This window comes from Octopus sinensis, linkage group LG8 (genome assembly GCF_006345805.1).
Source record: "Octopus sinensis linkage group LG8, ASM634580v1, whole genome shotgun sequence".
Classification (NCBI taxonomy): Eukaryota; Metazoa; Mollusca; class Cephalopoda; order Octopoda; family Octopodidae; genus Octopus; species Octopus sinensis.
Window position 1 is genome coordinate 29909623 of NC_043004.1, and position 11952 is coordinate 29921574.

The following is an 11952-nucleotide window of genomic DNA, read 5'->3' on the forward strand; positions in this document are numbered from 1 at the left end:
TTAGTTCTTCACAGTTAATTATTCAAAATACAGGAGATGTTGTAAATGCTTCCTCAGCATATGTGAAATCCCATTTCTGTTTCATACATACTCTTTTTATTATATTGAACTTGACCATTTTTTCTGATGCACTTTACAAAAGATTTGCTATGTTCACTTTTAGATCCTTTCTCCATCACCAAATTTGGAATTTCTTTTTCAGTTCTTCTGTTAAATATATTAAGATATTTATCTTTAGATGTTTGAAATTAATCAAATTGATTGATTTCACGACTGTTCCAAATTTCTCTTGAAATCATGTTCCCATTTACTATTTCTGCTTACTTTGTGTGAAAAGCTTTCATGATCTTCTGTATACTTCTGAATACATCCTGTTTAATTTATAGATCATTTATCAATTGAAAAAGACAATTGAAGATGTACGTAGACCAAAATGACCACTATGCTGGTTACTTTTATACAAGATGGTATCAAAAAGTCCCTGGACTAGTTCTGTATTGTGCCCAGTGAGAGCTAGCAGTGACCTTCATAGGGCAGTGTGCTGAGTAACATCACTGTGTTTGCTTCACAAGTTGTGAGATTTGTGATTTTGTGATCACATGTATGCTGTAGTCGGCAATTTTTGTCATGGGTGGGAAGTTGGAACAGAGACATTAGCATGCTTTGGCAAGCTTACAGTGATGAGGCAATGGGTTGTACACAATGTTTTGAGTGGCCTGGGTGCTTCCAAAGCAGAAAAATGTCCATGGAAGACCTGCCATAAGTGTCAGTCCTGGAAATATGGAGAAAATTCATCAGCTTGTGTATGAGGATCATCAGAAGACAATCAACGACATGGCTGATGTCGTATGGGTCCATGCAGGCAATTCTAATGTCCACAAAGAAGTGGATTATTCATGACAACAATACACCCTCTCACTGAACTCTTCTCGCACGAGTTTCTTGCCCAAAATGTGATATTGCTTCCACATCCACCCTATTCACCAGGTTTAGCACCTGCAGACTTTCATCTTTTCCCCAAGATAAAAACACCACTCAAAGATCACCTTTTTTATCACTGTTGTCAAGATCAAGAGCGAATTACAGAAGTTCCTCGACTCACTTATGGAAAACATCTTCCAAGCCAGATTCCAAAAGTGGCAGGAGCACTGCAACTTGTTCATTGTTGTGCAAAGTGACTGTTTTGAAGGAGATGATATTAAAACTTAGGTAAACAAGTTATTTCTTATTAAACATAACTAACCCAGGAACATTACCACCTTGTAACCTCAAAACTGCTGGGTTGATGGTGCTATGGTAGCTTTGACCATTGAACAATATCTCTGCAGCTGAACTGCAAATTGAGTGAAATAGGGTTTGACAGGCAGACATTAATACCTTCTACTACCCATAATGTTAGAATATGTATTATTGACCAACAGAGATAAAACATCAATATCTTGTGATATATCAATGGATTACTCAACCAGCTGATAGGAGACTATCAGTGCATTTCTTTGTATGAAGAAATTTAAGAATGCTTGCTTCTACAAGCAGAAGCTAATATTTTAGCTCTATTTTTCATGAGATTGTGTGTGTGTGTGTATGTATATGTATATATATATATATATATATATATATTAGGTTGTTCCAAAAGTTTGTAAACACTTGCGAAAATTGAATTTTTACTCGCCAAGTACTAACAAAAACAACAAAAATTATTCCTCAAAATAAAGACCATTATTTTCCAAGACTTTCTACGAACTTTTGGGACAACCTTATATTATGCAACAAATATTGCTACTTTCATTGTTTAATTTTTCATTCATTTTGAGAAGAGGGTTAGTTGATTATATCAACCCCAGTATATGACTGAATGCTTATTTTGTCAGTATTTAAACTCAGAGTGTAAAGAGCTAGAAGAAATGCTGCTAAGCATTTTTGTCTGATGCGCTTACAATTCTGCCAAGCTCACCACCTTAATGAGAAATCTTTGTTATAATTTGATGCTTAATCTATTATAATACTCAACTTCAGTGGAATATCTGAAGGGTTTATAGATTAGGTGAGTAAGTTTTGTTGATGTAATGAAAAAAACAGAGTTGGTCAAAAACTTGGTATATTTTAATCTGAGAACAGTCAGGAGAAGCTAAAGTGTTGCCTAATCTATGATTGTATGCAGTTAGTTAAAGCGAACGAATGAGTTATTCACATTTAACGTACCAGGACTTGAGTTTTCATCCAAAAACTGATACCATATCAACTTGTCTATAATTTATTTAAATAAGGATAGAGATTATAAAATAAATTGATAACCTTATTGAAATCTGGTCTATATAAATTATTTTAATTGATTCATCAAAAATATATGTAATTATGATCATATGAAGTTCAAAACATCTGTTTTTATCTGGTAACTTTGTGTTAAGCAACATTGGCTATAATCAGTCTTTAGATGCATGACCACTTACAAATCCTAAACTATGTAAGCATTTTTCACTGATCCAGCTCATTCCAGTGTAAAAAATGAGCTGAGATAATATGTAGTTTATCAAAGTGTAATATTATCTGAATGTTTCTTAATTAACTAAAATGATTAAGAAACTTAACTTTCTCCCTCCGTCCTCAACATACTTACCTGAGATCACATACGTTTGAGAATATCACAAGATTTATTTTCTCTAAAACTTTGTTCTGTAACTTAATATTCTGTTTAATTGTTAAAATTTATTATTGTTTTCTGAGTTTATATTTAAATTCTATTATGTAGTAAACAAGGACATAAGGATAAAGATATCCTTATTTCCTTGTTATTACCAAATAACAATGAATAGCGTGCAAAAGTGAATATATGATGGTTATAATGTTTGCTTATAGTTTTGTAAAACTTTTTATTTCGAATATACCTTTGTAGTTGCAAAACTTAGAGGAGATATCTTTTGTTTAATTGACTATTTTTAATTGTTTTGGTTTCTTTCATTCTTCACTTACAAAGATTGTTTTCTTTCTATGAAACTCTGCATATGTAAAAAATAATCATTCCTTTCATATTAGCTCTTATAAATGTCTTAAAATATTCATGTTTGTCTCACTTGGTAGAAAATGAGAGCATCTCCTTCTAATCAAAATATTTCTGTCCCATGTCTGAGAAATTGAAGACAAATTCTCTATTCTTGATTTTTAATGAGAATTCATTTTTTTCTTTCTCAAATGTACCTGTTCAGTTCTGTATTTATTACAAAATATTTCCTTTTCTTTCTGTTCAGCTTATTTTACATTTTTATCAATATTATTGCCTTGATTCATATTTTCTACAGTTCGGATTTATTTTGGAATTATCAGTTCTATTTTAGGAATACGTATGATAAATTTTATTGTAGGAATTTATATCATAAATTTCATTGTAGGAATTCATATGACTTTATTGTAGGAATTTATATGACAAATTTTATTATAGGAAATTGTATGACCACTTAAAAGTTTAAGATGTCACCATTGTTCATTAATACAGCCTGAAAAGTATATGCATATCGCCTGCTTCCATGATTTAATTAGTAAACAGTTCTGTATTCTCTCCAACTTTGTTATGCAAATATTTGAAGGCTGCTACTTGATTTTAAGTTTAGGGACTGTGACAGCCTACTTTTAAAAAGGTGAGTTAAAGTGAAGTATTTTGAAATTTGTCAATTTTCAAATTTGATTGCTTTTTATCTGTATATTAGGAAAAAATAAAGCATATTTTTTTAAATGTTGTTTTGTTTTCAAGTTAATTTGAAAAGATTAGACAAGGTTTTCATACTATAGTGAAAGGATTAGATACATTGACATTGTACCGGGGACAGTTCACAGTAAATATGTATAAGCAAATGGTTATATTTATATATATGTAACCATTTGGTTAAAGTAAGAACTCTTGTTCTGATAAATTAAAACATTCACTGTTTTGGCAGTTTCAGAATTAGGGTATAACAATTATTCATACAAAGAAGACCATCTAGACCTTGCATAGTGGCTCCAAATGTTAGGTCTCACTGTCACCAAAGATATTTCCCAATGATCAAATCCCAAAGCAGATTTGTACAAAGCTAGGGTTGTATTCAAACAACTGGCCCTATTCTTCAACCCCAGAAGTTATGTCAGCCCCTAACAGTTACTGATAATCTACAAAGTTCAAGTGAGGGTCACAATGGAGTATTGCTCCCACATTTGAATTAGTGCTGCTACCACTGCACATACAGATTTTATGACTGACACATTCCAGTCTCTAGCCCTCAGCTCTGCTCTCTTCTTTCTCTGCTTTTTCTACTATTGCTATAATGGCCTCTACACCTTGGAACTTGCAAAGTTCATGCCACTTCACTAAATTATTCCTTACTACTTATAAGCTTCATTAGTTTTGGAGGACTTTCAAAGGCCATTGGTACTGCCACTTCCTTCTAGTCCAGCAAGTAAAAATAAACAATAAAATAGATCAAATTGATAAAACAGAACAACAAGACCTTCCCTATTCTAATAGAGGCTTAGCAGAATTGAGTAGTTAATAAGAGATGTTAAGGGTGTAAAGAGACCAAATAAAGAATATTTTGCAATAGTAACATGAACTGTAAAAATGTTGGATGTTTGTATATAGTTGGAATAAGTCATATCTTTTATCTGGATGTTTTTCCTTACAGTCATTATCCTCGAAACCTACTGGTTAATGAATTTAACCCTTTAATGTTCACATTATTCTGCCAAAATTAATCCTTTTTATCCACATCGTTTTGAACTAATCATGCATTATCTTGTAGCTATGAGATTTTGATGAGGTAGCTGTTAAATTTTAAAATGATATTGTAGGGTTGGTGTGAGAGACCAGATCTGGCCAGTTTGAACATAAATCAGGCAGAATACTTTTGGCCAGATATGGCTGGTTTAAATGCTAAAGGGTTAAAGTATGTTTATCGCTGTCTCAGCTTTGTTTCAGTTGAACATGCTGATGTACCAGTCAATTGGTTTGGAAGTTGGTGACACAGGCACCATCTGTTGATGGTAGAGAATCTGGGTCAATAAATAGGCTGTTGTACCAGTTGTCTTATAAACTACAGATAGACAGGTACAAGTTTTTTTAAAAAGTGTCTGTAACAAACAAGACTAAAATTGATTTCATACCTTGTTACAAGGCATTGAATCAATATAAAGGTGTATCTAGGCTAGTTATGTAACCTGTATTATGGGAAAAGATTGAAATAAAATATCCCAATACAATGTAGTTTATTTGTTTACTTGATCTTTAATTGTTGTTGTTTAGCTTCAGATCAGGGTTGATCTGAAACTAAGCATTCTATAACTAATGGTCATGGCTGGAATGTCTTATCAGATGTTCTATTATATTTTGTAAAGATGTAGGGTTAGGTATAAGGTAGATTTAGCTACTGTCTTCAGCAGGTTGGGTTGCCACATTACCTTGAGGTCTATGTGTGTGTTACAGTGGTATTGAATTATAGATAAATTGTTAAATTCTTAATTTGGTGTCCTACCATCATTAAAATATTCTGTCTGTTGTTTGTTACTCTACTATAAAAATAAACTAGAGGTGATACAAGGATTTGTTAAAGATTTAGTATAGTGCTGGATTATAAATCCATACCAATGTATCCTTTTTGAAGTTGGCAGTTGTTTTACCCCAAGTCATCTCTGATTGAGCAGAATTTTAATCAAAGGCATGCCAACCATGACCATCTCATCTATTATCCAGACACGGTATATTGAGGACTATGTAGCCCAATAAATTCTTTACTTTCTTAAGATGTAGGGGTTTGATATAAGAGAGTTAGCTGCTATCTCTAGCAGGTCAAGTAAACTCATAGCAGCTTCTTCATTGACCATGTGGCTAATAACAAAGTGAAGGTAGATGTGGATTGTGTATAAACCTAATTTAGAAATAGATGTTGTTAATTAGACAATGTTAATGAGAAACAGTCCTGCAATAAATATAGAATACATTAATCAGTTGGCTACTACACAGATGATATGCTAATTAAAGGTTTTCTTATTGCTGCAACCTGTATAAGATTCATCATTTGTTTCAACAGTAAATATATGGTGTGCATCATTTCAAACCATGATGGGAACTAAAAATAAAGAATGGTAAAGCATTTGCTACATGGAAACACCATTACCATCTTTCTAACTTCACCAGCACCAAATTAATGGCTTCATAAAATATGAAAGATTTTTCTACCACTGTATTTGTTTATAAAGTTACATATTTTTGTGATGGTCATTTATTGTTTGTCACAATCAGTATTTTAACTTCAATATATAATCAAGGTGAAGAATTGGTAGAGTCATTAGAACATCAGATAGAATTCCTCATGGTATTTGTTCTGATACTTAGCACCCTGAGTTCAAATCCTGCTGAGGTCAACTTTTCATTTCATCATTTCTGTGTTGATGATTAAAGTACTAATCCTGGGTGGAGGATTGGCAGAACCAGAAGAATATTAGATCAGATGCCTTATTTAACACCTCTACCTGGCACTTTGAGTGTCTTTAATGAAGCCAACTCTGTTGCGAGCATTCTGGCCAGGTTTTCAGTTTCAGTATTTATTCTTTCTACTGGTCTTGGAGACTTTGTAACAGGTCATGAGCAATGCTTTTCCTCCTGATTAACAGAATAAAAAAATCATCTAAATGAATTAGCAACAACCAAAAATCAGCTTTGCCTCATAAACTTTGAAATGTAGTTCTTATTCTAAAATTTCTGCTATCCATGAATAGTCTTGTGAAATAAGTATCAAAAATACCATTTTGTTTATAAATCTATAGTGTCATTATATTTAATGATATCTCTAATTCAGTGCTAAAACCCAAAATTCTAAGCTTTTTTTATGTGGTGAGTTATGTTAGAGTAAGTGCTAGAAATTGGTAACTTGAAGCTGTTTACGTTGGTCCTTCATTCTGAGAGAAGAGAGAATAATTCTTGTAAATCCAAAACCTCAAAAAGCTAGCTTTTTCTGAAGTTGAAATAAAAACAACTACTGTTGCAGGTAATGACTAATAATAGAATGTTTTGCTTAATGAAGCCATGAAAAAAGAATGTTGAGTTCCAGACATAACTTCTTTACATTCGAATTAAGAAAAGTTTGTTGAGGTTAATAAACTCCAAGAAAAAGTTGCCTGGTAGCAAAAGAATCTAAACTGTGAGACTTGATGAAAAAAAATATCTGCAATAAAGTGATTGCTAATTAGATATGAAATAGTTTTAGGAGTGGCTGTGTGGTAAGTAGCTTGCTTACCAACCACATGGTTCCGGGTTCAGTCCCACTGTGTGGCACCTTGGGCAAGTGTCTTCTACTAAAACCTCTGGCCAACCAAAGCCTTGTGAGTGGATTTGGTTGATGGAAACTGAAAGAAGCCCGTCGTATATATGTGTATATATATGTATATATATATATGTGTATATGTGTGTGTGTGTGTGTATATGTTTATGTGTCTGTGTTGTCCCCTCCACTATCCTCGTAACTTAGCAGTTCGGCAAAAGAGACTGATAGGATAAGTACTAGGCTTACAGAGAATAAGTCCTGGGGTCAGTTTGTTGGACTAAAGGTAGTGCTCCAGCATGACTGCAGTCAAATGACTGATACAAGTGAAAGAGTAAATAATTTAAGTAAGTTTTTATTGCTAATGAGTTTTGACAATGGCTGTCTACTTGTCTCTACATTGATTGACAGCTCGTCAAACTATTATGAAAATAATAATTGTCGGTTTAATCTGTAGAGCTCTTTATACAAATCAGGAGGAGGCACATTTCACCCTTGAATGAAGATGAGTAGGAGATGGTACAGATTAACATTTTAATTAGCATTTTATGAGTTTAGATTATTCCATTTGTCATCAGAGAATGTGTTATGCTAGGCAATAGCTTATTCTCCAAATCTGTGGTCTTATGCTATGGTTAGACTTCAAAACAACCAGCTCTATCTCCACATAGTACTTCAGTACATAGCTTGACAGATTGTATAGGATTTTTTGTAGAACATTATGCAGTATAAATGACTCATAAGACCGAATTCTAACAACCTGTAGACAGATGCCATTCTTTCATTTATATACATATACATATATATATATATATATATATATATATATTTCATCATCATCCATTGTTTAATGTCCGGGTTGGACGTTTCGACCAGGGTCTGGGAAGCCAGGAGGCTGCACCAGGCTCCGGTCTTATCTGGCAATGTTTCTACAGCTGGATGCCCTTCCTAACGCCAATCACTCTGTGAGTGTAGTGGGTGCTATTTATGTGCCACCGGCACAGGTGCCAGGGGAGGCTGATAGTGACCACGATCAGTTGGTGCTTTTTATGTGTCACCGGCACAGAAGCCAGTCAAGGCGGCACTGGCATCGGCCACATTCAGTTGGTGCTTTTTACGTGCTGCCGGCACAGGTATCATAACTACAATTTCCATTTGATATTTATTTTGATGATGTACTTGACTCAATAGGTCTCCTCAAGCACAGCAGGTCGGGTGGCTTATTAGCAATTTAACAACCTAAAGACAAATTTATTGACATCACTAAAGTGACAGAGGGTACTAATTGATACTGGCATTGCTAGAAATAAGAGTCAAACTGACTCACTAGCCACAAGAGCACTTATCTTAATGACTGACAAAGGAGACAAGCTCCCCTTGTGGACATAGCCATATCACCCGTGATTTTAAATTTTGATGCAGAGCATCTTAATTCACATCAGTGGCTCTTACTGTGCCTAGGGTTAAACTCAACTCAACTTGTCAGCTTGAACTCGTGTGCTAATTTCAAAAACAGTTAAAGTGAAAACTATAATTAATATGGGTGGCTTATTAGCAATTTAACAACCTAAAGGCAAATTTATAGACATCACTAAAATGACAGAGGGTACTAAGCAGTATATTTGTGAAGGCGCATGGCTCAGTGGTTAGAACATCAAGCTTACAATCATGAGGTTGTGAGTTCGATTCCCGGACAGGGCTGTGTGTTGTGTCCTTGAGCAAAACACTTTATTTCACATTGCTCCAGTTCAGTCAGCTGTGGAAATGAGTTGTGATGCCACTGGTGCCAAGCTGTATTAAGGCCTTTGCCTTTCCTTTGGATAACATCGGTGGCATGGAAAGGGGAGGCTGGTATGCATAGGTGACTTCTGTTCTTCCATAAACAACCTTGACTGGACTTGTGCCTTGGAGAATAACTTTCTTGGTACAATCCCTCCTTCCTATATATAGGAAGTTAAATATATACCTGGTCATAGAATGAGCAATGGTTTGCATCCATAAAGCACTTGACTCTATGGACAAGTTATCATACTCTAATTGTGGACTCTTCCACCATCAGAGACTGACAAATCATCCATAAAGTTAAGTGCTTTATGGATGCGAGACTATTGGTCACTCTATGACCAAGGCATACATTTAACTGCATGTGAATACATTACTGCTTTATACTTTGGAGTGTGCTTCTTTTTCAGATATATGATCCACTGGCTCACCAGTCCTCAGTCAAACCGTCCAACCCATGTCAGCATGGAAAGCAGATGTTAAATGATGATATACAATAATCTGTGTCAATGTACTGATTAAATTTAGTATTTGGGTGATAGGATTATTTAATCAGTTGTGGCTGGATGAAGAAGCAACTTAATTCAAACAAATACTAAATACAAAACTCCAATTTGCAGAAAAATGCTTTAATTTAAACGATTTGTTACAATAATTCTAGATTTGAAGGAAAACAAATTCTGTTCATAAACAAAGAGAAGGATGACATTTAACAATAGCTACACTGGGTTTATTAAATGGAACATTGATATGAGGCTTCAATTTAAACAAGAAACACAGAGAATGTGTTATTTCTGTATATTCTGTGAAAGAAGTGTTACTGAGATAAACCATGTTCTACAAGTTTAAAGATGATTTTGTTTGTGCTCGACACACACAAACACACACGATCCGAATGTATATTTGTACATACTTATAGAAAAGTTCAGTGCCATTGGTAAAACCTAGTGGTTTAAAATGGCTGGGTATCTGAATTGTTCGTACAAAGTGGTCTGGCAAGATTCCAGTAGTTTTGCATAAGTTTGGTCTGTTTTATTTACATAGAAGTATGATTATTAAACTGATTACTGTCTAGTTTGGTGGTTTCTGGGTACATAGATGGTTCACTGTTATGTCTCTTGTGACTACAACTATATTGGAAATACTGTGACTGCTGATACCATTGTTTTGCTTTATAAAGTGGTACACATTGGTACTGTGTCTCTGGGTGGTATTCACTGGCTTTATCACTTTGGGCTTGGCTTGTTAATATAGCATCAGTCTGAGTAAGTTCATTGATTGGAAATGTGATGACATAAGTATATCTTTTGATGAAGTAAGCACACTAACTTAATAAGTCTTGACAGGGATCACATAGGCTCATCTGTTGATGTCAATGTACCATGGGTAGATGAACAGGTTTGTTGTACCAGTTGATTGGTCTAAAAGGGGATGACAGTACATCTGTTGATGTCAGTGTATTTAGGTTGATAAACAAACTGCTGTAAAAGTCAGTTAGTGCAGGAAATGATGACATAAGCACATCTGTTGAATATTTGTTTACAGACAGCTTGCATGAAAGTTTAAGGTTATTGTTATCGAGGTGCCATGAATGCAACATGAGGTATTTGCTACAGATTTCTTACATTGGTACAAAACCAAAGATATTAGGCGAGAAATATTATCATCCCAAGCACATATATGGCATTGATTTAAATGGTCCTAGAATTGGCTGAAAAATAAAATTGCTGCTGGTGACATTTTAATTCAGAAGAGATAGAGATATAATTCAATATTTCAAGACACTGATGGTACCTTTTCTTTTACGCTATCACTTTGTTGTGAATACAATTATCAACCTTCAAGATGTGGTAGTATACTGTAGGACAGGTGATTTGGATCACCAAAACAGTTTTATTTTAAAAGCCACTGTGTTTTATAGAGAGCAGAAATGAAATATAGATAAAAATGTTTTCAGATAGTATTATAGAAAACCATCCAGATGAACAAAGATCAATAGTTTTTTGTCCACATCATTAATAATTTTCAGTTATTTTCAGATCATTTCCAACTTTGCTGCTATTTCTCAGCATGCTTTTTTTTGTGTCTAATTTTGACAGAAAAGCAAAAAGATTAACTTTCAACAAATTTATTTCACAACTATTTATATATATTTGAATTCTTGCACAGGGTGCTGAAGGTATTCGTTTGCATGATGACTGTATCAGGAAAAAATTATATAGTACTTTTATTTTTTGAGATATATTCATCAAATTTGGGTCACTTTGTCTTCATGACATGTTCTATCAATCTCACTCAATGAACCTGCCTTTGGCCCCAATGACAGCCTCCAGGCCATCCCAGAGCTGGTCACAGATCTTCATTACCATCTCCTGAATGCCCTGGTAATCCTGGCCCTCAGCTTATCCTTCATGTTGCAGCTGGATTTGTTGGTCTCTTGTTCCAACACACGCCACACAAAGAAGTCGAAGGGGCTGCAGTCAGATGAGTTGAGAGGCTAAATGTCAGGTGCTGTGTGAGTGAAAAACTTCTTCAACAGGGAGGCCTGGGTCTTCTGGCTAGTGTGTCAGGGTGAAGATTCTTGCTGCCACATGTACACTCTCCCTGCAGCTATTGAGTTGATCCAAGGCTTCACCACCCATTCAGAACACAGATGTAGCTGTCAGTGTTCCACCTAAGGTTCTCAAGGAAGAAGTGATATGGCATGATGTCACCTTCACTGCTGACATCAATGAAGATTGTAACAGGAAATTTCGTCTTTGAGTGAGACAGAGAGCCACTGTTTTTCTCAAAGTTGATCTTCTGCTCTTGGCAGAAATTCTTCTTGTTGGAGAAGAACCACATGTCTAGCTCCAACAGGTGTTGGTCAGCTTCTTGGTGTGCTTGA